The following is a 26997-nucleotide window of genomic DNA, read 5'->3' as shown; positions in this document are numbered from 1 at the left end:
GGCACTGCTGAGATCAGCCTTGACTCGGGCGCCAAACACACATAAAGAAACCATGCTTCACTGAAGCAGAGACCAAGCATTTACTGCCTAGATACCAAACGAGTTTAAGCTCATGAATGAAATTGATAATGAGCACCAGCCAAAACAGAACAGAGAAATATGGGTGGGGGGAAAGGTGTGTCTTCTAACAACTAGTCTCACGAGTCTCAACAATGGGTTGAAGAAAGAGGCTACAAGGTCAGTGCAGAGCAGCCAGAGGCCTAGAGAATAAGTATCTGAAGCTTAATTAGGAAAGTGCTCACTCACCCGGGAGCCAGGACAGGCACCAGGAGAAACCAAGATGTCACAGGGTTCCAGAGGCTTATGCCCTACAAGAAAGAGAGGAGATGCAAAGAACAGAGGATCCCAGCTGACCTGAAGGAACAGTGCTGGATACTGGAGTTTCTGTCATGGCACAGCGGAAACGAATCCAACTAAGAACCATGAGGTTGTGGGTTCGATCCCTGGCCTCGCTCAGTGGGTTAAGGATCTGGCGTTGCTGTGAGCTATGGTGTAGGTCACAGACGTGGCTTGGATCTGGCGTTGCTGTGGCTGTTGTGTAGGTCAGCAGCTGTAGCTCTGATTCGACCCCTAGCCTGGGAACTTCCATATGCCATGCGTGTGGCCCTAAAAAGACCAAAAAAAAAAAAAAAAAAAGAATAAGGTACAAAGCTCTGTGTTTATTAAGAACACAACTACATATAAATGCAGATATGCTGAGAAAAGACTAGAAGAAAATACAATGCATTGCTATGACTGAAACAGGCAAGAAATTTTCTAAGACTGAGTTACCTGTGGATGATGGGATCATAGATGATTATTTTCTTCCTTATCCTTCTGTTTTCAAATTTTCTAGAATGGCCATATATTATCCTTCTTAAATTATTAAAAAAAAAAAAAACCCAAAAACCTATTGTTTATTTTTAAAGAAAAACCTGTCTGGGAGTTCCCTGGGGACTCAGTGGGTTAAGAATCCAGCACTGTCACTGCTATAGCTTGGGTTCAGTCCCTGGCCTGGGTACTTCCAGATGCCACAGAAGAGGCCAAAAAAAAAAAAAGAAAAAGAAAAAGAAAGACCTGTCCTCCAAACCATGGGAGGCTTATTAAGAGGGTGTCTTCAAAAAATGACTGGGGGGATGTCTGCTCCTGATCTGCACAGACGCTGCTTAGTCCCAGGCTTTGCAGGTTAATCTTCTTTTCCATCTAGGCTCAAGGCCTCTGTCACTACCATGTTCTGCCAGATCATCAGTCAGGCCAAGAAGCCTCCTAGCTTGCCCCCTGTCTCTGTATCTACTGGTGCGGGAAGTACTGGAGCAACATGGTATGTCATGTGCCTGGCAATGTTCAATCCAGATGTCAGCTGGGAAAGGAAGAATAACCCAGAGCCCTGGAATAAATTGGGTCCCAATGATCACAATACAAGTTCTTTGCAGTGAATGTAGATTACAGCAAACTGAAGAAAGAAGGTCCAGACTTCTAAATGAAACGTTTCACTATAAAGCTGCTTAGAATGAAGGTCTTCCAAAAGCCATCCACACACTAATATTTCACTTAATCAGGAAATATTTCCCCTGTAAATGCACAAAATCATGCTGTATTGTGTTGGGGCTTATGCTGACTAATAAATAACCTAAAACTTGAAAACAAACAAACAAATGACTGGGAAGGAACACAGCAAGACCAACCAATGCACAAAATTCCATGCAGAGAAAATTTCCTCTGCCTCTGGTGTGAAACCAGGGCTGGGACTGGGGTGAGAGGAGTGAGGCACTTGCCTGGAACACAAAATTTATGGGAGTACCCCAACACTCAGCAATCAAATAATACTTTAATGTACTTTTCAGTGAAAATTAATGTCCCCCAAAAATCTATAAGGAACAAATTCATTTATCTTGGCCGCACCCAAGGAAGTTCCCAGGCCAGGGATTGAACTCTGGCCAAGGCAGTGACCCAAGCCACTGCAGTGTCAATGCAGGATCCTTAACCTGCTGTACCACAAGAGAACTCCCAAATTTAAATCAAGAGAGATCAGTATTTATTTTCTATTCTGCCTCAGGCTCCAATATGACTGGGTACAGTACAATTACTGATCTTGTTTTTATTGAAAATTATGATATTTTGCTTATTGTGGATTGGGGGAGGGCATTAATTTGTTTCTTGCTTACTGAAACCCTGACTGGCTAACTTCTTGGGAAATTTTTCAGACCCTCCATCACAGTCAGGGCAGTGAGGTGGACAGTGCCTATGTGGTCTCAAGGCGGCATGAAGAAGGAGAAAGAAGAAGAAGATGCTGGCCTTGCAAGGGAGGAAGCTGGTCTAGAAAGCTCCACGTACTCTCCCAGGTTTCCCCAGACCACGACTCTAGCCCGACCTCTTTCTTCAGTGACTTTGTACAACTATAAATGTAATAAAATTCACTCAGTAAAAAAATAAATAAAAAAATAAAAACTTCCAAAAAATGTGATATATACTGACTGATGCCCACCAACCATAAAAGGAGTATCAGTCCTTAATGGAACACTATTTCTAAATATTTATACATTAATAATTATGCTTGAGTTTCATGGTGGTAAAAACACATGAAACACACATAAACATTCAAAAAGCAAGTGAATGCCAGTGAATTATAACAATCGGCTCAATTAACCATGCTAATGAGAAGTGTTACCAAGGCCTGAGTCCATTTGGTGACAGACAAAGGCATATACGCCTAGAAAACTATGGCCTCTGAGCTCAAGAGCTCAAGTCAATGATCACAGAAGCATAGCCACCCTGGACAGCAGGCTGAAAAATTGCTCTGTTGTCAATGCTAATATAATCAGAAAAAAAAGAAAGAAACATAAACACAATATAACGCTCCACTGCATTAGGGCCACATGGCCTATTCTCATCAAACCTTCACATCTTCCAGCACGTCTGTTTAGGACGTGTCCAAAAATAGCACTATCGAGATTCAGCTCTGCGCCAAGCATTTTCACATGCATCCTCTAACTGCATCCTCATGACAATCCTGTGAGGCAAGTATTATTATACCCGTGTGTCTGATGGGGAACCACAGGTTTGTAAGCAACAGAACCCCAATAACCTGGCATGTACCCAACGCCCTGGGATCTGTGCCTAGCAGACTGATTTCCTAAAGTCCACTTATACGGCCTGCCTCTAAAGGCCCCTCCAGCACATTCTGCTCTGGTTTTCTCATCAAATTACCCATCACCCATCCATTCAGAGACTCAAGACCCATTTTACCAATAAGAAAAGTGAGACAGAGCAAAGCCAAGAGTTCACTGAACTCTTTATTGCCAAGCCCGGGAAACCAGGCATTGAAGAGTGGGCTGCTGTGCGGTGCTGTCCTGAGGAAACAGGCTACTCTGTAAAACACACTCCCTACCACGAGGCAGGAATGGTGCCCTAACACTCTTCCTCCTGGGCTCCCTCCCAGGTAACCCCCCACACCCCAGGATAGGAAGAGCTGAGTGACAACATGGGAGCAAGCCAAGTAACTATTGGGGCATCAGTTTTCAGCACACCTTCCAGCCCCCAGCAAAGCGGAGGAGATCATTTCCCAGACCTGCCTGCAAGAACAGACTGTGGGAGGGATTTCAGCGACACGGCTTGAGTTACATGCCCTCCTTGCTGGTCCTAAACCCTATTCTCCTGCCCTTTGCCATCACCCTACTAGCAGGAGGCAGGGTACGGTCTGTAGTGCAGCAGAAAGGAGGCCAGATGCTGCCAAGAGACCGCCCCTTATCCCCACATCTGTCTCCGCAGGAGCTGGAAGGGACCCAGACCCAGCAGCAGCACATTTCCGGGGGCTCGCCCTTTAGGTCGGGGGCAGGGGGCAGTGGGGACGGAGGGGCTAGTATTCTTAAGCTCAAATTCTTTCCACCATCCTTGGTTGTCCCTTTCACCTTCACTGTCACGTGCACCCTGGGGAACTTCAGGCTTGGGGACATGTGGTCTCAGCGGGAGGAGAAGGCCTGTGTGGGGGAGGAGGCAGGGGAATGCACCTCACCACCTCCTACTCCCTGGGCTGTAAAAGGGAATGTGGAGCCTTTCCTCTTGGTTTTCAAGCAGTAATGAACTCCGGCAAGACAAGGGTTTTAGATGAACTAAAAAAAGGTTAGCGTTAGTCAAAATCAGACTATGCACACATCCCAACACATCTTATGTTAGTAAGAGTAAGTGAAGGAGGTGTGGGGACTGTTTTCAGTGAAATTTTGAACAGAAAGGTGACTTCAGGCTTTTCTCTAAATACTGAATCTTAAGAGATGCCAGCTCGTCGGAGCCTGCTTCATGGCAATTAGTGATTCTACCCCAAGGAAACCCGAGAGTCCAATACGAAGCACATCGACAACCTAGCTCAGACAAGAGTTCAAATGTACTGAGATCCTGTTCCCGGGTGTAACAACCTCCCCCCTCCACCGCCAAAGCCCAGGGAGCTACACAGCACACCTACCCACTTCTGTTTCTAAATTATTCTCAGGGACAAAAGGATGGTTTAAGAAAATATCATCCCTGGAGTTCCCATCATGGCTCAGTGGTTAATGAATCCGACTAGGAACCATGAGGTTGAGGGTTCGATCCCTGGCCTTGCTCAGTGGGTTAAGGATCTGGCGTTGCCATGAGCTGTGGTGTAGGTCACAGACACGGCTTGGATCCCATGTTGCTGTGGCTCTGGCATAGGCTGGTGGCCACAGCTCTGATTCGAACCCTAGCTTGGGAACCTCCATATGCCTCGGGAGCAGCCCTAGAAATGGCAAAAAAGACAAAAAAGACAAAAAAAAAAAAAAAAAAAAAAAAAAAAAAAAAAAAAAAAAGAAAATCTCATCCCTGAAAGGCCCTCAACTCCTCCCTCCAAACAGCCCAGCCTTCCCACAGTCCCCAAGTCCTGAAAAATCCTAAATGCACCCAGTGTTGGTCAACGTCCGCCCCCCTCTCTCTTCTAAGTTCCCTATCAGCCCCATCCTTGCCTCCATCCCTCTTCCTATCTCTGGGGCCTATCATGCCCCCTTTAAAGACTTCATTCCAGAAATTATCCCTCCTCTCTTGTATTTTCAACTGCTTCTCTCTGCCTCTCTCCTTCCAGTAACCAAATACACTTCTAGGAGTTCCTGTTGTGGCACAGCAGTAATAAATCCGATAGTATCCATGAGGGTGAAGGTTCGATCCCTGGCCTTGCTCAGTGGTTTAAGGATCTGGTGTTGCTGTGAGCTGTGGTGTAGGTCGCAGTCTCGGCTTGTATCTGACATGGCTGTGGCTGTGGTGTAGGCAGCTCTGATTCAGCCCCCAGCTTGCATACTTCCATATGCCACAGATGCGGCCCTAAGAAAGAAAACTAAAAAATTTTTAAAAAATATGCTTTAAGTCTCTCTGATCTTAGAAAGAAAAAAGAGGAAAAACATCTCTTCATTCTTTTCTTGATCCAACTAGCTACTCCCCCTTTCCTCTCCTTCACGACCAGACCTTTTTACTTATTACATTCTTCCCTCCCTCCACATTCTACCTCCCAGTCATCCAGAAACCTCTTGCATCTGGTTTCTGCCCTCTCCAAGGCCTGCTCTGCGGCTCAGTCCAGGACACTACTCTTCAGATGTTATCTCGCAGGACAGCCAGGCAGCACTTTCCACTGGTGACACTCTTGAACCAAGACCTTTCCCTTTGGGCTTCCGAAGAAAAGGACACTATAAGCTCAGCTCTTCTACTCTCTGTCCACGTCGTGATCGCCTTTCAAGCTCCTCATCCTCTTCCTGCTCCTTCAATGCTACTGCTTCTTCAGGGCTTAGTCCTGAGTTATCTCTGTTCACTCTCCAGGTTCCCTAAGCAAGTTCACCCAGTAAGCATTTCATCATCCTTTAATTACCTTCATAATATTGACAACACTTCCCAGGGGTGCAGACCCATATATTTGACTTTCTCAATTAACCTGCTAGACATTTCCACTTGTAATTTTCACAGGCGCGCCAAACTCCACATGTTTAAACTGTAATCAATCCCCGTAGGGCCTCGCCAGACCCCTCACAAGCCTCCTTTCCCCCATGAATGTGACCACCATTGCCGATCTTCAACAATTTCCCCTGCCTGATATCCAACCAATTGCCAGAGCTCAGTGATGTGTCCCCATCTCCCTCAAACCTGCTTACGTCTTCCTGCACTCACAGCCATTGCCTTATCTCAAATCCTCCTCATCTCCCTCCTGGAATACATCCCTTTCTTAGTGCACTCTCAGACAAGAAAGCTTTCGGGGCAGCTGCCCAACTTAGTGATGCACCTCCCTCTGGATGGTCCCCTTGCCCCACCTCATCCTTGCCAGAGTTGAGGGGACCGGTCAGGACATCTCAGATTCTCTCCCTCAGAAAAGTGGAATTTGGTGTAAGTCTTTGCTGGCAACTTAGACAGTAACGAATGAAAGTGGGAGCTGGAGAGTAGCTATATTGAGCCACATGGATGAATGAAGAGAGAAGTCTATCTGCAGAAAGAGAAGACCAAAGCAGGAGCAGAAAAAAAGCAGAGATGGGGACAGACAGAGACCCCCCCCAACCCAGCTGCCACCACCACCACCACCACCACCACCACCACCACCACCACCACCAGAGCCTTCGTGTTTCTCATCTCAGACCCTTCCCAGCCTCAGCAGCACTTCTGCTCCCAGGTTCCATGGGAGACCCGCCACCTTGTCTTTCGTACATTTTCCCTTCTGCATTTCAGCTAGTTTAAGTATTATGTGCCTATAGAAAGTCTCGATCAACACATCTGGAGCAACTCACTTCTCCTCACTGGGTCTCAGCCTCCCCATCTGTAAAACTGGAAGACTGAACTAGACGAACTCTGTGAAGACACTGAGTATTAACACACAACGGCTTTCAGGCAGAGTATATCTTATTTCTATGTTCAGCCTACATGCAGGATGATGGTCACCATTTGCCTGAGGACAAGTTCTTAAAAGATATTAAATTTCAAAACAAATTAATTTAAAAAAAACTATTTTTAACTCACAAAAGTGGTTTATTCACGTCAACTTTCAACCCAGTTACCGTAAATATACATTTTGAAATTACTTCCTTTGTTAAAGCCCTAAATTAAAATTTTCTCTGCAATTCAGTAGATTTCATTCGGCACTCTGCAGGTGAGCCAGTCCATTTTCAAACGGGCCATTTCTAAACATATCTAGAGAAGGACTCTAGTATTCATTCTTCTATTACTGCCAAAAAAAAAAAAAATAGATTCACTTTACAATGCTGCACTGAGTATATAGCGCACTAAGTGTTCTAAAAAAACCAAAACCTTTTGTCCTCTTGACAGGCTCTGGATAAATTCACAAGCCACTTATTAAGTATCCAATATACCAAGTACATATTACATCACTGATAAAGTACTTGGCAAATAGCTAAATGCTGATAAAGAGTCTGATTCAGAAGGCCTGGGTGGGGTCCCGGGTTTTGAGGTTTTTTACTTTTTTTAGCCTCCCAGGCAACAGACATCCTCTGCCAGTTTGGAGAACCACTGTCCCAGGATCAGGGGCTTTTTAAATTAAATCTTTTTGAAGTAAAAAATAAAAATGGGCAGTATACTGAGAACACTTAGGATAGAGTCAGAGTATCTCTTTATATGATAACCTGCATGTATGACTAAATTAGATGAACCCTACCAGTGGTTGAGGGATAAGCGAGGTGGTCAGGAAGTTTGACCATGCTGGAAAGAAGCTAATGACTTTGCAAACTCCTATTCTTTCAAAAAGATCTGCCACTGGGGACAACAAAATACACTATAATCCAATTTTTTGTGTGTCTTTTCTAGGGCCACACCCACAACATATGGAGGTTCCCAGGCTAGGGGTCTAATCAGAGCTGTTGCTGCCGGCCTACACCAGAGCCACAGCAACGTGGGATCTGAGCCACATCTGCGACCCATACCACAGCTCATGGCAATGACAGATCCTCAACCCACTGAGAGAGGCCAGGGATTGAACCCGCAACCTCATGGTTCCTAGTCGGATCCGGTAACCACTGAGCCATGACGGGAACTCCTAATCCAAATTTTAAATGGTTACTCAAGATCCTACAAGGAAATCTCTTAGCCAGATGCTGGCTCAATCTCAAGTGTGAATGCTAGGAAAGTCAGGGAAAAAGACAAAGTCTATCCCAAGGTTGTTTCAGAAACAGGGTTCAACAAGAAGTGTTGGTCAAAGGGAAGAGAAGAGGCAGGCTCAGCATGGAAACAAAATTTTCTGTTCAAGTCTTCACGAGCTCACAGAAAGAGAATGCTGATGTCCATCACCTTAAAATACTTCCTTGGAGTTCCCACTGTGGTGTAGTGGGTTAAGAATCTGACTGCAGTGGCTTGAGTTACTGCAGAGGCAACTCTTCAGGTCCCAAAGCAGAGTGGCGTACATTTCAATTCTCCATCGACTTTTTTCATAGTTCCTGGATTTAATGTTTTCATCCATAGTACAAACTCCCCACTGAAAAAACAAAGTGGATTTTTCACTCTTTGTCCTGAATGGAAAAAAAGGTCTCAGTTGTTTCTCAGGGTTCCAACCCTGGCCCAGCACAGTGGGTTAAAAGGATCTGGGGTTGCTGAAGCTGCAGCTCAGATTCAATCCGTGGCCCAGGAATCCATATGCTGTGGGTATGGCCATAAAACAAACAAACAAACAAACAAACAGGCTTCCTTGCTGCTCTGAGGACTCTGCTGAAGCTAGGACACAGTGAGAGCACCACATAACATTTAAAAGCGTTCTGTCCATGGGCTGTGCAGTTACACACCCACATCCTCATGTGTCACTGCCCCTCCCTCTGAACTCCCAACAACATTTCAAATAAATCTCCACGTGAGAGACACCAAGGAGCAACAGAAAGAACAATGAGCCAGAAGTCAGGAGACCTAGTCTGGTCCAAGTTCCACAAATGACAAGCTATGACCTTGGGCAAGTTGCTACACTTCTCTGGGCCTCCATTTCCTTACCTATAAAATGAGTGTGGCACTGGGTTAAAGGATCAGAAAATCCTCTGTCCTTCAGAGCTGGGCGTCTGCCATATTTTGGTGATTCTTTAGGGACATGAAACATACCAAACAACGTCCTAAATTCTATGAGGGAAGTGACTGAATGATCAGTTCTTTAAAAGACAACACTGCCTTCAGAGTGGAGGGCAGGGATGGGCAGCAGAAGGAAATAAAAGAAGCTCTCTGATAGGTGGGAGCAGGAGTAAGAACTGGCAAAACACTATTTCCTCTGGGATGTCCACTCCCATCACTCGCTCATTTTCTTGATAACAGGCACATTTTCAAAGCCCGAAGGCAAGGAGACTCTCCCTAAAGAGTGTTTAGAAAGTTAGATATTTTCCTTGAAAGTCACTCCTTGTGCATTTAGTGCACAGTGTGTGAGCCTGGGTCACAGCCTCCTGCTCACTGTCTGAAGACTCCAGCCCAGCACAAGCCCAGAGCAGGTGCAAAGACACATGCCCCTTGCCTGCCACTTTCCTGACATCCACCTGATTTTTTTCATCTGAGTCCCAGCCTGAGCCCCTTCAGAGGCAACTTTTCAGGTCCCAAAGCAGAGTGGCGTAAATTTCAATTCTCCATCGACTTTTTTCATAGTTCCTGGATTTAATGTTTTCATCCATAGTACAAACTCCCCACTGAAAAAACAAAGTGGATTTTTCACTCTTTGTCCTGAATGGAAAAAAAGGTCTCAGTTGTTTCTCCAGGTAGATGTGGGTTTCTGGCCATGTTCCGACAGCCACCTTCACCTGACCGCCCCTCCCCTAATACATGGAGTCTCCTCTATGGATTAATTAACCTTCTACCACTGCTCTCTATGCTAAGGAGTAACATCTGCTTAGGGGCCCACAAAAGCTGCTTCACCTCCCCCGCCCCCCGCCCCCGTGACCTCCTTCAAGAAAGGTAGTACTGCTGCTAACGTCATTTACCTACTACGCGTACACACACACACACACACACTCTCTCTCTTAACAATCTAACATCCTCCCTGAAAGACACAATCAGGGAATCCTAACTACGCAGGCGTGACTCCTAAGCAGATGGCAGGCCTCATAATTAGGTCATTACATAATACCTCTTCTCTAACCAGCTTTTCCACGTTTCACTCGGAGACCCTACATTGATGAACTTCACATTATGGTTACTTTAATTGTAATACCATGTTTGGAAAGAAGAGAATGGGAGAAGGAAGAGGTGGCTTTACCAGACCTGTACAAGCAAGCTTCCCTCTTGGTGCCTTGGTTTCCCAACCTGCCATGTAGGCTCATGCCAACCCCCGGACTCACATATAAATGTTACATCATGCACCTCAATTTCTAAAGGATATTCCATCACCTTTAAGTGTCGTGTCAAGCTCTCAACTCGTCACTGAGCTAAAGATCGCACAAGGTGGTGTCCACATGCACGCAGGCAGCTGCTACTCTCAGGAAGAAGATCCCAAGGCAGCAACAAATCAGGTCTAGTCCTGCATCTCCTTTGACCTCCACCTCCTGGTGCACAGAGATCTCATTTACATCGTCTCCACTCCTGAGGGATCTAAAACCTTCCACCCCATTCCCAATGCAGCTTCCCACTCTGGTTTTGCTTCTCCTGGAGTCATCCACATCCCCAAAATCACTGCTCTTTTCATCCAACAGCAAAACTGCCATTCTTACCAATCTGTTAGTTTAGGGGGAAATCGGGGTCTCATACCTCATATTTGTATGGAGAGTCTACAGTTTACAAAATTCATTCACATATATGTTCTCATTTCCTCATTACAATAAACCTGAATTATCATTTGGTAGGTTGAAAAACTGTGGCCCAGATAGGTATTAACCAAAAAAAAAAGCACATAAAATTTCAAGCTATCAGAGTTCTCTTTTGACTCAGAGTTCTCTTTTGCAGCACAGGTTTGATCCCTGACCAGGGAACTTCTCAATGCCACATGCATGGCCAAAAAGGCAAAAATTCAAGCTATCCATTAAGATTTAAAAGGCTATTCTATTCAAAGGAGAGATTAGTGGTCTCCAATTGACATGATGTACAATGAGAGAGACGTCTGAGCTGGAGGTCCATCTAGCTTCCACCTCTGGTTCCCCAAGGACCTCAGCTTAGCATCTATGCTTTGATCATCCTGAGTTTTCCAAGTTCTGACACTGGCCTGGGACAGTGGCTCTGTTGGCCCCTAGTGTGAGTGGGCTGGCCTAGGGACTCAGCACCTACCTTCACCACAAACCTCAGACCATGACATCTAAGACTCTCTCTCTCTCTCTCTCTCTCTCTCTCTCATGTCCTAAGTCCTATATCTCTCCTGGATGATTGAGTCAAAGCCATCAGAGTGTGTATGTATGTATGACTGGGTCACTTTGCTGTATAGCAGAAATTGACAGAACACTGTAAATCAACCATAATAATAAAATTTTAGGGAGTTCCTATTGTGGCTCAGTGGAAACGAATCTGACTAGCATCCATGAGGACACAGGTTCAATCCCTGGCCTTGCTCAGTGGGTTAAGGATCCGGTGTTGCTGTGAGCTGTGCTGTAGGTCACAGACATGGTTCAGATCCCACACTGCTGTGGCTGTGGCATCGGCCAGTGACTACAGCTCCAATTAGACCCCTAGCCTGGGAACCTCCATATGCCATGGGTGTGGCCCTAAAAAAATTTTTTTTAAAAAAGGCTTTGACTTCTAAAACCTAATGAGATCAAAACTCAAATTTAAGAGTCACTTAGTCAAAAAGTGGGTCTGGACTAGATCAAAAGCTTTACATACCATGTGGTATGTGGTACAAGGAAAAGAACATGATCTTTAGGTCAGAAGGTTCTACGACTGGGCTTCTAGCAACGAAACTTACTTGTTCATGTAATCTCAAGAAAATTACTTAACTTCTGTAAGCCTCAGTTATTATTCATATTTTGCAGACTTGGAAGCTTTCTCCCCTAAGGCTATTAAGAAGCATTAAAGAAAAAACTATTTGAAGAAGGACCTAGAACAGCGCTGGGCACACACATGGCCCTCCCCACCCCCGCCCCCACCCCATCGCCCTCGGTGACTACAGGGACATGCTCCCCGCCCTCTGCTGCCCTCATTACCCCAAGGGGTCTGGGCAAAAACTCTGAAAAATATGCAGCCCCAAAAACATGGCAGGATGAAGCAGAGGACTGTGAACTAATTTGGAAGCACAGCGAAGAGATCAGGGTGCCTACCAGAAGGGCAGGTTTTGTTCACGCACTGCGTTTCTAAAATAATCCTTCTGCAGCTTTTCGGGCCTTTTCCAGGTGAGATGCTTAAAAATGGACGGAGAACAAAGCAGTTGACGGAAAAGCTGTGGGCCTGCAAACCTAAGGCAAGATGGTAATGAGGCAGAAAGGCAGGTAGAAGACTTCTGGAACCGGGAACCTGGGGGCTGTGGAAGCCACTTGCTGCAGTGCTACCAGGAACCATTTACACAGCTTGGAGGATCTGAATGAGGGCCTAGCAACAATGATACTCAAAAGGCTTTGTAACACCAATGAAGTCGGCAAACCTGGGTTCCAATAGTGGCTTTGCATTAACCAACTAGACAGCCTTTAGCTAAAAAGTCTTCAAAGGCAGGGAAAGCAGTTTTTCTTTGCTTTTTCTGAATCGCCTAGAAAAACAAATGGTCAAAGCAGGGTAAGTGCTGGACTGAATGAAGGAACATCTGGCTTTTGAGCTCGCTGGGCCTCCATTTCCTCTTAAAAGGGGGTCGGGAATATTATCTCCAGGGCCACTAAAGGGCTCACATCTGTCCCATTGTTCTCTACACAGCCAGTTTCTCAATTCTGACAGCACATCACAATCATCCTGGAAGACCCAGGCCCGCATCTGTAACCCACTGAGATTCAGGATCCTCGGGATGGTAGATCTGTTTGCTGTTGTTAAAAAACCCTCCACAGGCTGACAGCTGGTGGTGAGAGGTAATACACCATGCTTTCAAATGTAGCCATCTTTATGACACAGGGAAACTGAGCCCAAGTCCTTCCACATCTCCTGCTTTTCTGCCAAAATCAGCAGCTTCCATTTTTCAAAGTGAGCCTGCCTCATTCTAAGGAGCAAGACTGGGGTCAAATCTGGGTTCAAAGCCCAGTGTAAACATTCTGCTGTCACGTGACCTCAGCTCATTTATAAAACGAGGAACCATCATCTCCACCATGGAAGTGTCATGAAGCTTACATGAGAGAGCCTCCTAAAGCGTCTGGCCACATGTCTAACTACAGAGTCAACAAACGCCCCCTCCTCCGCTTCGCAACTAAGGTCCATCCATGGGTGTCTTACACCACCTGCAGCCCCCAGCAAAAACTCTGGCTGTAGGACCTTTTGCTGGGACAAAATTTGCATCGTTTTCAGTATCTGTTATGAGCATCAGCTTCTCCATCCTTTTTATTGAAAGGAGACTAAATCCACCCTCTTCTTAACTGAGGACTCTCTGTATATTATAAAGGTTTGTTGTCAGCAAGATGGCTTCAAATGACGCAAGTATTCAGAAATCCCACCCTCTGGATGGTCAAAGTGAGACCTAGTCAGTCCTAGGGGCCTGTGGCAGCCAAGTATATAAGAAACCCTCCCTGTAATTTTGTGATACCTCAGTTCTGCTGTTTATTTCATACTTGCTGCCATGGTTATGTACTTTTTTACCATGTAGGTTTTTATGAACTTTCCATTAAATAGGCTGGTTTTATTGAGTTCCACATTTTTTTTTTTTAAACAAAGGGCACATCTGATCTGTGGATCAAGGTTTACTCCTGTTAGGATTATCCTAGTATACTATGTGGGAGAGTATTTTATGAAGAGCTCGATCTAGATCCTCCAACAGAATAAATGAAAGAACCACTACCAAAAAGGCAGCCCCTGATTTTCAAGAGCATGTTCACTGTTTCTTAGACATTTTGTAGAAAGGGTGGAATGAGTCTTAAAAGACATATAAACAATATGCTCGCAAAGTACACATGAACATACGCATAAGGTTTTTTGTAGCTTCATCACAAAGCTATCACTAGTGTCATCTGGGTTTAAGGGTCAGGGTACAGATAAGAAACCAACATTTTCACTAAGAAATGTTGCTCAGAGATGGAGAAGGTGGTGGGGGAGCACAGGGGTGTTAGATTGGACAGGACTTGAACAGTCCTTAGACCAGTCAACAAGTCAACACTAGGAAGAGAGGCATCGGAGTCAGGAAATCAAGCAAATGGAGCCCAGACAAACAGCAGACTGTACACTTGACAGGGTGGAGAATGCAATGATTGGACTGTGAAACTGGCTAGTGGTCAAGCAGTGAGGTACTAAGTCAAGACTTAGAAAGATCAGCAGAAAAAAGAGATCTAGGGGACACGAAAAGAATAGATGTAACACTCCAACTAAAAGAAGGAGTTTGGGTCTGAGAAGCTGAGATGAGCGTCCTTTGAAGCAGAGAGTGATCCCTAGGCATGACCTGCCTCAGCTGCTCAGGTACAGAAAACAGAGCACCTGGACGAGTGGTTCAGGCACAAGAAGTTAGCAGCCCCTGGTCTGTTCCAAGTCAGCTTTCATTTGACCCCACAGAAGAAAGCCAAGCAACATAATTAAGAGAAAACATGCTCCAAATGGTTCTGATCAAATAACCTACAGAAGCTAGCTCTGCCAGGCCAGGGAAATAAGGCAAAACCCCCTCTACGGCTCTGCTCAGGGCCTGGGACAACCAACAACGAAGGTCAGACGTGCAGACGAGCTAGGAGCCGCATTCTCCCTTCTTGGAGCTGAGCTAAAACCATGGCTCCATCCTCTTACACCCGCAGCAGAGTCATCCTCTGCAGTTTCCGTGCTGGACAAGAAGTACAAACATCCTGGTCCCTTCAGTGCACACGGGAGCCTTTCTCTCAAGCACCCAGTTTTAGATGGTATTATCACAAAGCTCTATCAGCAGCAGCAGATATGCTAAGGATTAAAGCAGAGGACATTAAAGCCTTAGAACAGGAAAGACCACACATCCCAAGAAGGCTGTACAGAGAAAGTGTTATATGCTCAGAATTGGTATACCCATCCCCAGGTTGCTACTCCGCAGTGCCTGTCCTTCCTGGAGGACAGAGCCAGGGCAGGAGTGATTCAGCATAAGCCATCCTCACTAACCTTGGACACAGCCTACTTAATATAGCAGGCTTAGATGTCTCAGTACTTCGACTGGTGAGGCTAAGATTCCCACATTGCAAATATAATGGCAAATCAAAAACAGTTCTCAGGTTTGCATCATTTCTCTATTTAGAAATCCCAATACCTAACAGCCCCTATCCTTTGCTTAACCACCCATCAACTGGATGACACTGGAAAAGTTCCAACTTTTGTAAAGCTACATTTTCACAATTGTAAAATGGGAATAATTATATCTATCTTAAGTCTTAAAGTCAGTGGGAAGATCAAATGAGATCATAAAGAGATTTAACATAATATAAAAATGTGATGTCCCTTCCAATCCCTACTCCTACCTCCCCCAAAACAAAACACTTAGAATTTTTTGGAAAGATAATGCAGGAAATAATGAAAAAAAAAAAAAAAAGCAAGTCTATGGAAAAATAAATGTCATCTGAAATTGGTAGGAAAAGTTTTTGGGACAAATGGAACTTTGGATGGATTCTGAAAGACTGGTAACATTTGGAAAGGCAAATCCATTTTGCAGGTCCAGGTTTTGCAGAGCATTTACTTAAACTGTAGTTGGAATATTTATAGTTAAGACATTAACATTATTAGTATCACTGTAATTTTATTACTCTCAGTGACTCTGAGAAATAGGTAGATTTAAAGCATAAACTGGGTAAAGAATTTAATCCAAAAGGTCACGGCAGCAAAGCAAAAAATGAAGTCCAATTCAGCACCCTCTACTACCTGGCTCAATTAGAGCATGAAAGAATTGGAAATCAATCAAAAGTAGTAAGATCTACTGATCATCCAGACATCAATGTGATCCCATGTAGAGATTTTGTCATGTGTCACTAAGGTACAGAAGTATCATTCCTATAACTCACAGTCAATTGGGACAGGACAACTAAGACCATGTTTAATAAGGAAGTCTCTTATAAATCACACTTTTTCCAGAACCAAGAGTGTTAGAGTCAGATCAATATTTCAAACCACATGAACCACAGACAGTCTAATGGAGCTTAAACAGCAAAGTTGGGGCAAGATGTCATCAAGGGATCTGCTGACAATTTTCTTAATGTTTTATTAATAATTCCCAATTACCTGCTCCTGATTCTCCTATTCTACAGAGGGGTCAACAAGAGAAGATGAGGAAGTGAGGCAGAAGAACCAAGTGACTGCTGGAACCCACAGACACAAAAAGCACCATTTCTCCAAAATCCCAGTTTCTCCAATCTCTAGACCAGGATACCATTCTCAAATAACAGCAGTCCACCATGGTACTCCACCAATGAACTGATCTTGTGTCCTGCTTCTGTTTGCTACTGGCAGCACCTAAACCCACTTCCAGATCTGTTACACCACTGCTTCTTAAGAGAGGGGGATGTTGCCCCCCAGACGGGACATTTGGAGAGATGTGGAGACATTTTTGGTTGTCACAACTTGATGCCTACTGCCATCAACTGGGTTCAGGCCAGAATACCACTGACATCCTACAACACACAAGACAGCACCCTCACAACAAGCCCTAAATGTCAATAGTGTCGAGCTTGAAAAGCTCTGCTCAAGGGAGAGCAGGTACATACCCCCAGGCACATACCCCCAGGATCACATAAAGCCATACCTGCTAACTCATACATGCTGACAATGACTGTGACAAGCAGGTGGCATCTATTTAATAAAAACTGAACATACATACACCTTTTAGAAAATCCATCATAGAATTTCTACAATGTGTAACATAAATGGGTGTATTAAAGGGTTTTTAAGAATTATATGCAGGGAGTTCCCGTCATGGCGCAGTGGTTAACGAATCCGACTAGGAACCATGAGGTTGCAGGTTCGGTCCCTGCCCTTGCTCAGTGGGTTAAGGATCCAGCGTTGCTGTGGGCTGTGGTGTAGGTGGCAGACACGGCTCGGATCCCACATTGCTGTGGCTCTGGCACAGGCTGGCAGCTACAGCTCCGAAAAGACCCCTAGCCTGGGAACCTCCATATGCTGCGGGAGCGGCCCAAGAAATGGCAAACACACACACACACACACACACACACAGAATTATATGCACTTCTGAACCTGTCATGGAGACAGACCTGACAGAATTTGTATATCCTTCAAAAGTTTGTGTTTAATCATGAATAGCCTATGCATTATTCTCTCAGGAGTTAGAACACTGTTTTCATAAAGTGCGGTGTATGAAAAAATTGTAAATGGTTTACAATGAAAAACATTAATAAATTTTAATACTATTCGATTAATAATGAGCATATAGATACTTAAGCAAAAACTCAGTAAAAGCTCATTCATACTACCTCACTAAGAATAAGTTGTCTAGGGTTTTTCAGTTGACTCTTTCAAAGGTTTTAACTATTTTGATTTTAACTATTTTGATGAAATGCTTTTTCAAATGTATTAAATCTATTTAAAAGTTTAAGTCAATGAAGTTCAGCCAGAAGACAAAGCAGACTGAATTTTCATTACTTATATATGAGGTAATTGTCTTCTTGGAAAACTCAAGATAATTAGCTTAAAAATAATAACTCAGTGAGCAAGCTAGTTATAAAATCAACACACAAAAATCTACAGCTTTGCAAAATTAAAAGGCTGACAATCTAAGAGCTTGACAAGAATGCAGAGCAACAAAAACTTTCTTACATTGCTGGCAGGAATATAAAACTGTACAATAAATTTATAAGAAACTTTTTCCAAAGTGAAACATACACTTACCATACGAACCAGCAATTCCACTCCTAGGGAAGCAAACAAAATATGCATACACAGACTTTAACAAGGATGTTAACAGTTATACCCAGAAAAATTCAACCGTCCTTCAGAAGATGAATGGATAAACAAATTGTGGAATGTGTCTATACAATGGAATACTACCCAGAAATAAGATCTGCACTACCTTCATACTGACACAACCAACATGAAAGAATCTCAAAAACATAATGTTGTGTTAACAGTGACCAGAGAAGAGGAAAAAGAAAAAAGAAAATTAGAGTACGTACTAAACATTCATTTACATTTTTGTCAGACTGGATGAAAAAATAAAGAGCCAACTGTATGTTGCCTATAAGAGAGCCTCTTTATTTTTTTATTCTTATTTTTGTCTTGTTGCCTTTTCTAGGGCCGCTCCTGCGGCATATAGAGGTTCCCAGGCTAGGGGTCGAATCGGAGCTACAGCTGCCAGCCTACACCACAGCCACAACCATGCCAGATCTGAGCCACGTCTTGGACCTACACCACAGCTCACGGCAACACCAGATCCTTAACCCACTGAGCAAGGCCAGGGATCAAACCCGCGACCGCATGGTTCCTAGTCAGATTCGTTAACCACTGAGCCACGACAAGAACTCCAAGAGAGCCTCTTTAAATGTAAAGATACATACAGGTTAAAGTAAAAAGACAGAAAAAAAGATGTATCATGCTAACACTAATCAAAAGAACGTCAAGATGACTCTATTAAAGTAGATTTCAGAGCAAAGACTGTTACAAGGTCATTTCATAATCACAAAGTGGTCAATGCATCAAAAAGGCATAATACTTTTAAATGTTTACATATCTAATAACAGAGCTTTGAAATACATGAAGCAAAAACTGATAAAGCTGCAAGGAGAAATGGACAAACCCATAACAGCTGTTGAAGACTGCAATACCCCTCTTTCAATAATTGATAGAACAAGTAAGCAGAAAATCAATAAGGACACAGAAGACTTGAACACTACCAACCAACTTGACCTAACTGACATTTATAGAATACTCCACTTAACAACTGCAGAATACATTCTTTTCAAGTGCCCACAGAAGACCAAGATAAGCCATATCTAAGTCATAAAACAATTCTTAATAAACTTAAAAGCATTTACATCAAAATATGTTCTCTGCCTATAATAATCTTAAATGGAACTAAATTAGAAATCAATAACAGAAAGATCTCAGGGGAAATCTGCAGATATTTGGAAACTAAATGAAATACTTCTAAATAACCCATAGGTCAGATGCAAAATCAAAGAGGAAATTAGAGAGTATTTTGAACTGAATGAAAATGAAAACATTACATACCACTGAACTTTTAATGGGTAGCTTTTGGTTTTGAATGAAATTATTCCAATTTTATCCAGGGAAAAAATGATGCACTGGAATACTGGAACAATCAAGGTGGGAGTGGTTTGAGGGGATGATGGAGAAGATTGTCCTAGACATCAAACTTTTAAAACATATAATTTGGATATAAAAATTACAAAATGTTTTTGCTATAAGAAGAGAAAAATCTGAAGACCTAAAGAACACATAAAAATTCAATATATTTGTGTGTACTTCGCTTTATCGTGCTTCATAAATATTGCATTTTTTTTAAAAACGAAGGTTTTGTGGCAACCCTGCATCAAGCAAATCCATGGGTACCATTTTCCAACAGCATTTGCTCACTTCATGTGTCTAAGTCACATTTTGATAATTCTCGCAATACCTCAGTTTTTCATGATTTGTTATGGTGATCCGTAATCAGTGATCTTTGATGTTACTACTATAACTCAATGAAGGCTCAGATGATGTTTAGCATTTTTTTGGCAATAAAATATTGTCTAATTAAGGCATGTCCATTTTTTAAAGACATAATGCTATCACACACTCAGACCACAGTGTAAACATAACTTTTATAACTTTCATATGCACTGGAAAACAAAAATTCATGTGCTCACTTTACTGCAATATTTTTTTTACTGTGGTGGTCTGGAACTGAACCTGCAATATCTCCAAGGTATGCCTGTACTAGAATTATTGAATAAAAAGCTGTACTGCTAACCATTTATTTGGGGAGAAAAATTCAATTCCCTCCATCATCCAAATACCAAAATGAATTGTAGGCTAATTAGGGATCACAAACTCGAATGCTCATAAGGATCGTGTAGGTAAAGTTCATGTTCAAATCTAAATTTGGGAGGCATGAGGCAACGGGAGTTGTGAGGAGTGAGACAAATTAGAGGATACATGCCCTTCCTAAAAGGCATTTAAATTTCAACTTTTAAAAACACCATACTGGGAAAAAACAAACAAACAAACAAAACTTCTGGCAGGTGGAATGCAGCCTATAGACTAAAATGTTTGCAATTTCTGATTTAAATGTAAAAGCTAAAACCATAAAACTATTAAAAGTGAACAAAGATAGGGAAGGCTTTCTACAAATATAGTATAAAAGGAGTAAGCAAAACTTTTATAGATTCTCTTCATTAAAATTTGAAATTCTTCGAGTTCCCTGGTGGCCTAGAAGTTAGGGATCTGGTGTTGCCACTGCTGTGGCAAAGGTTCAATTCCTAGTCTTGGAACTTCTGCATGCTGCAGGTGAAACCCCCCCCAAAAAAGTTAAAAATGACCTAAAAAAGTTTTACCACAAACAAGTTACACAAAAATCAGTGCAGTCCTAACCTGAGATTCACCCATTTATTTGGGTTATGAGAATCAGACTGATTTAACATCTCTTCCTCAAATTATGAGGACCAGCTTAGATTTTGTTATACTCCATGAACAGTTAGGTGCTTGTGTGCTGAACAGTTAAATGTGTGAAACTCTGCTTGTAAAGAGTTGATAGTTTGCTAGTCTATAAACCATAATCACATGCATCTCATTCCCTAAAATGCATTTTTTTCTCACCGACTTTAGTTTTCACTGCTCTGTTTACATTTTTTTTTTCCGTTAAAGACTGAATTACATAAATGTTGGTTTAAAAGAATTATAACATCAACTATTGGCTGGAATACAGTGAAAAGAGCATTTAAATATGGTCACAGAAGTGCAACTTGACCATATACATCAGAAGCCTTTAGAAAGTACACATCCCAGGAGTTCCCGTTATGGCTCAGTGGAAACAAATCTGACTAGTATCCAAGAGAATGCAGGTTTGATCCCTGGCCTCACTCAGTGGGTTAAGGATCCAGAGTTGCCTTGAGCTGTGGTGTAGTCAAAGACGTGGCTCAGATCTGACGTTGCTGTGGCTGTGGTGTAGGCCGGCAACTGCAGCTCTGATTCGACCCCTAGCCTGAGAACCTCTGTTTGTTGCAGGGCCCTAAAAAGACAAAAATAAATAAATAAAGTATTGAAAAGAAAACAAAAAAAGAAGAAAGTACACATCCATTAATCCAAAAATTCTGGAACTTTATCCTCATGAAATGTGGAGGTATATATATTTTAAGATGCTTTATGCCGTGTTAATAAAATTGGAAACCTATATATTCAAAAATAGAGAATTGATTAACTAGAATATGGTATACATATGTACACTTAAAAGCGAACATCATACTCATATGGGAATATATCCACACTAAATTGTTGAATTTAGAAAGTAGCCTTCAGGAATTCCCACTGTGGTGCAGCAGGTAAAGAATCTGACTACATTAAGAATCTGAACTGAGTCGCTGCAAAAGCAGTTTCAATCCCCAGTCTGGTTCCATGGGTTAAAGGATCTGGCACTGCTGCCACTGTGGTGTAGGTCCCAGCTGCAGCTCAAATTCAATCCCTAGACCAGGAACTTCCATAGGTTGTGAGTGTGGCCATCAAAAAAAAAAAAAAAAAAAAAAAAATAGCCTTCACGATGTGACTATAGTTAAAACAACTGAAATGTACACTTAAAAACAAAGAAGGGTAAATTTTATATTACATATTTTTACTAAAATTTTTTTAAATTGAAAAAAAAAGGGTGGGAAAGCAGACTTCATGTTCTCACACACAAATTTGGCACATATATATATCATATATATTTCTTCTATAATATAGAGGTCAATATATCATATATCTACGTACATATAGGAAAAGGCTAGAGTGCTAAATGTTAATATGCTTAGATACATTTTGTGGGTCCTCAAATATGGGCTATTTTTTAGATTTTTTTTTCTTTTGTTTCTGAATAGTTACAGTTAATGTAAATTAGCCATAGTAGTTTCCAAGAAGAGCTATTAGTCACATCTTGATGTTCCCAAATCATATACTAGATAAAATTCCACCTTTTATCATTAGCTAGAGAAATCATTACAAACACTAACTACCTGTTTCTTACTCCATATGGGATGCCTTGGGAAGCAACTGCTCTCCACCATGACAGACATGCCAACTAACATTCACAAAAAAGACACATGGCCCTGGACATTCAAGGGGCTCCCCCAAAGGCTGTTAAGCAGAAGCATCCTGTCACCTGCATGTTAACTCCTGAGGGGTAAGAGCTGGACCTCCACACCATCCCTTGGCAACCAAGACAAGTCCACATTTGAGGAACAGTCAGGTACTTGTAGAGATAAACTTGAATTCATTCATGTGTTTATAAATGAATGTATATCAAAATACCCGATTTAAAATTCAGTGTTTTGTATTTAACAACATGACACTATGGCAGAGAACTGTTTTCAGGATTACCATGTCCACTTATCATATCTCACCTCCCTGATGTCTCAGGAACAGAAGTCACCAGCTTTCCTCAGAAGGATGCTGGTGAGGTCAGAAACATAAAAATGCTGAGAAGCCATGCTGTAGAAGAAGGGCAAACTAACTTGTTGAATAAGGGGGGAAGAAAGAGCAGCTACCCTCTACCAGTATTGACCCAAAGACACCAACTTTCTTTGTTCCAACTTGTCACCTAACCTCTAGCTCAACTAAAAAACTGGAAGGCACTATAACCAGAGACCAGAGGCATGGACATGGCTATTTCAAATGCCTGCAGGCTAGCACAGAGACAGCTAGCACATAGCTTATCTAATGTTCCTGCTGCTAGAAATCGTCCCAAGGGCAGTCCCACCATTCTACCTCACTATTCTATTCTTAGCTTCTGATTGAGACATTTACTAGAAAGGATGTGCAGAGGCTGCAGTCTTACCTGTGCACCTGTTCTCACAACATTCCTACCCATCAATCAATCAAGGCTCATTTTCCCCAAGAAGTCTTCTTTGATTTTTTTTTCTTCACTCATTTCTCCTCTCTTTAACTTCTACAGCATCTAACTGTAAGAACTGGCAATTGATTACATACCATCTGGTATTTTAAACATATTATGCATAGTTCTGGATTCTAACACATAAAGACTGACTTTTGTGACTCATACAACTGCAGACTTAGCTCAGCATAGGATACATAACTGGGGCTCAAGAGACAGCTGTCTGATTAGATAGGCCTGGTAGCCAAAAGCAATGCTTGTTCACAAGTGATTCAACACAGAGCCAGTTTACTCTGGCCTCTGACTGACTGCATCTTAGTCAGAAGCAAAAATAAGAGGTCAAAGGAAAAACAGAGCCATAGGCCAAAGACCCAAAGGGCACCTGTGACCATGTTAAACTGGCTAGATGGATTTGAGCCCTGGGTGATTAAACCAAGAGCCAAAAGTTACAGGTTACAGCCAATCACTATTCTCAAAAGTATGACTAAAGTTAAATTAACATACGTAAAAACAAACTCAAAGACCATAAGCAATGGTTTAAAAAAAAAATGTAGCTGATCTGCAGAATAGACAGTCTTACTTCCTCTTGGCTTCACTTTAGCTTTAAGGGCAGCAAAATCTGTACTCACTTTGAGCATCCTTGTTTGTTGTCTCAAAAGATATGATGTGTGCTAAAGTTAGTGAGTCAAAGTTTGATGAGGAACAGGGTATTTGTACAGTCTCAAAGTATTTTCCCACAAAGTACTAATTAATTACAAAGTAAAAAAATAATAACTTTACAGTGGAGAAGCCTGACAGATCTCATTTAACCAGGCAATTAATCACCAGTGACAGGGTAAACAGATGCCACATGCCTCTGGATACGATACACTGAGAAAGACACATCACTGTGGTAGTCCAGCCCAGAACACATGACCTGCGTCTAATCATAGCAAAATCGGAAGCACTAAATTAAGGGACATCCTACAAAAAGGAACTAGTCTGCTGTGAGCTGTGGTGTAGGTCTCAGACACGGCTTGGATCTGGTATTGCTGTGGCTGTGGTGTAGGCCAGCGGCTACAGCTCTGATTCAACCCCTAGCCTGGGAACCTCCATATGCCACTGGTACGGCCCTAAAAAGACAAAAATAAATAAATAAAGTATTTAAAAAAAAAAAAAGACAAGATGAGTCAAAAAAAAAAAAAATCCCAAAACAAAACAAAACAAAACGTAACTAGTCCGTACTCTTCAATACGCCAAGGTCATAGAAAGACAGGGCAAGATTAAGAAGCTGTTCCAGATTAAAGGAGATTTAGGAGACATGACAACTAAAACGCAATGTTTGATCCTGGATTAGATCCTGGAATGGAGGGAAAAAAAGTTTTCCTTTTGCTATGAAGGATATTGGTGGGACAACTGTAAAACTTTTTTTTTTTTTGAAAGTTATGAAAATCTTTTTATTCTGTGTGGATTTTCTTCCTTTCTTTCTTGGTAAAACTGGAAATAAACACATCAGAGTATTACATCAAAGTTAATTCCCTCATTTTGACAACTGTACAGTGGTTTAGGGTGGCTTTTTTTTTAAGGAAATACGCATTGAAGTACTTAGAGGAACTGGGATATATCTATAACTGTCAAATGGTTCAGGAAAAAATATATGTGTATATAGACAGAAACAATGAAAAGCAAATGTAACAAAATGTTATTAACTTTTGGTGAATCTGGGTAAAGGGTTTATAGAGATTTTTGTACTATTTTTGAACTATTTCTGCAACTGTGAATTATTTCAAAATTAAAAGTATTAAAAAGATGGAGTTAGTATCCATACGGACATAGACTCAATCCCTGGCCCGCTCAGTGGGTTGAAGACCCAGCGTTGCCATGAGCTGTGGTATAGGTCACAGACATGGCTGGGATCTGGCATTGCTATGGCTCTGGTGTAGGCAGGTGGCTACAGCTCCGATTCAACCCCTTGCCTGGAAACCTCCACATGCTGTGGGTGCAGCCCTAAGAAGACATAAATAAATAAATAAATAAATAAATAAATAAAGTATTAAAAAAAAAAAAAAAAAAAGATGCGTTAAAGACCAGGCCTCTGACCATGGAGACCTGGGGTTCTAAGACTGGCCTTCCTCCTTTGATACAGGCTGCAAAGATAAGCCCGGACTTTGGAGCTATGCAAATCTGGATTCTAATCACTGAGCCTTGCTGAAACTAAGCTCACCATAAACAATATTTATTATATCAAAATTTTAAGAAACCTAAAATATGAAGGCTTCCATATTTATAAGAGCAAGCACATATGAGAGTAAGTGATCTTATGGAATGAGAAAGGACAGCCCTAATCCCAAAACTCTGGCATTCAACACAGGAAAACATAAAGCTACAGATTAGTCGAATTATGAATAAATATGGAGAGATACTCCATAAAATATTATCAAATTGAATCTGGCGGTATAGTAGAAGAATAACAGACCAGTGCAAAATCAAATTAGTCCAGAAAGGTAAGAATGGATGAGTGGATGAATATCAAGAAATTGATTTTAGGAGTTCCTGTCATAGCTCAGCAGAAACGAATCCGACTAGGAACCATGAGGTTGGAGGTTCAATCCCTGGCCTTGCTCAGTGGGTTAAGGATCCAGCGTTGCCATGACCTGTGATGTAGATTGCAGATGTGGCTCGGATCTGGCATTGCTGTGGCTCTGGTGTAGACCAGTGGCTCCGATTAGACCCCTAGCCTGGGAACCACCATATGCCTAGGGTGCAGCCCTAAAAGGACAAAAAGACCACAAAAAAAAAAATCGATTTTAAAAATTCATCAATTATGGAAGTCAAAAAAGAAAAAAAATTATAAATTCAATAGAGACATTTTCAATTGCTGAACATCTTTTCCTGATTTTTAAGTGCTTATTTTTCCAGTGGGATATTTATAACTTTTCTGATTATAAAAGTAACCATGCTTATTGCGAGAATTTTCAAATAATGCAAAAGTGAGTAGAGTAGAGTAAGTCCTCCCAGTTTGTGAAAGTATCTTTTACATAGACAGCAAGCAAGGGAGAAAAAAAGAGAGAGACAGAGTCCTATTCTAAGAACAAAAGGAGGGCTCTTCCCCTACCAGTGAGAATTGAGGGCTTTCATAAAGCACACCACTGCTAAAATGGATCCACAATGCAGGCTCCTTTTCTATTCCCCCTCTTCTGCCTAACCAGTAACCATCAATCCAGAAGGTAGCAAATCTACCTGTGAGTCACTTCAAAGAAGTTTTCACTACACATAAAGCTTTCCTCACCACTCAGATACTATCCATCCTCAGTTATCAATGGGTTCTGCAGAGAAAGATAGGGGGATTAAAAAAAAAAAAAAGATGTTAAAAGAGAGAGCAGGAGTTCCCGTCATGGCTCAGTGGTTAACGAATCTGACTAGGAACCATGAGGTTGTGGATTGGATCCCTGGCCTCGCTCAGTGGGTTAAGGATCCAGCATTGCCGTGAGCTGTGGTGTAGGTTGCAGACACGGCTTGGATCCTGCGTTGCTGTGGCTCTGGAGTAGGCCAGCAGCAACAGCTCTGATTAGACCCCTAGCCTGGGAACCTCCATATGCCGCAGGTACGGCCCTAGAAAAGGCGAAAAGACAAAAAAGAAAAAGAAAAAAAAAAAAAAAGAGAGAGAGAGAGAGCATTTAAGCCTAATGTTTTAAAGTAAAGATAGGGAAATTGAAAGAATTAAGCAGATCTCATATAGAGGAAGCCAGGTTAACATCCTCGTCAACATCACCACCATCATCTGCTTTGGTAGCAGATGATAGCATATTATTCTGCGTATACTTGTATTTAAATTCTCCAGTGTTTCAGGGGTTAGCAATGGCTTTTCAGGACAACATCACTCAAGTAATGAACAGAAAAGGAAGCCATCAGTGAAGTTTGAGCCCCAGTCACTGATACTACTCTCTATCTTGTGGCCA

The 26997-nt window shown here is 42.2% G+C and overlaps 1 protein-coding gene and 1 pseudogene across 6 annotated transcripts in view; one reads left to right on the top strand and one right to left on the bottom strand.

The window, feature by feature from the left end:
- AAK1 (AP2 associated kinase 1) overlaps positions 1-26997 on the bottom strand; it is a 166339-nt gene that overhangs the window by 104234 nt on the left and 35108 nt on the right. The gene's annotated exons all lie outside the window — the stretch shown is intronic.
- LOC100512528 lies at positions 1269-1782 on the top strand (annotated as a pseudogene).

Source organism: Sus scrofa, chromosome 3, assembly GCF_000003025.6.
Source record: "Sus scrofa isolate TJ Tabasco breed Duroc chromosome 3, Sscrofa11.1, whole genome shotgun sequence".
NCBI lineage: Eukaryota > Metazoa > Chordata > Mammalia > Artiodactyla > Suidae > Sus > Sus scrofa.
The sequence above is the reverse complement of the archived record's forward strand: the minus strand, read 5'-3'. Positions and strand labels throughout refer to the sequence as shown.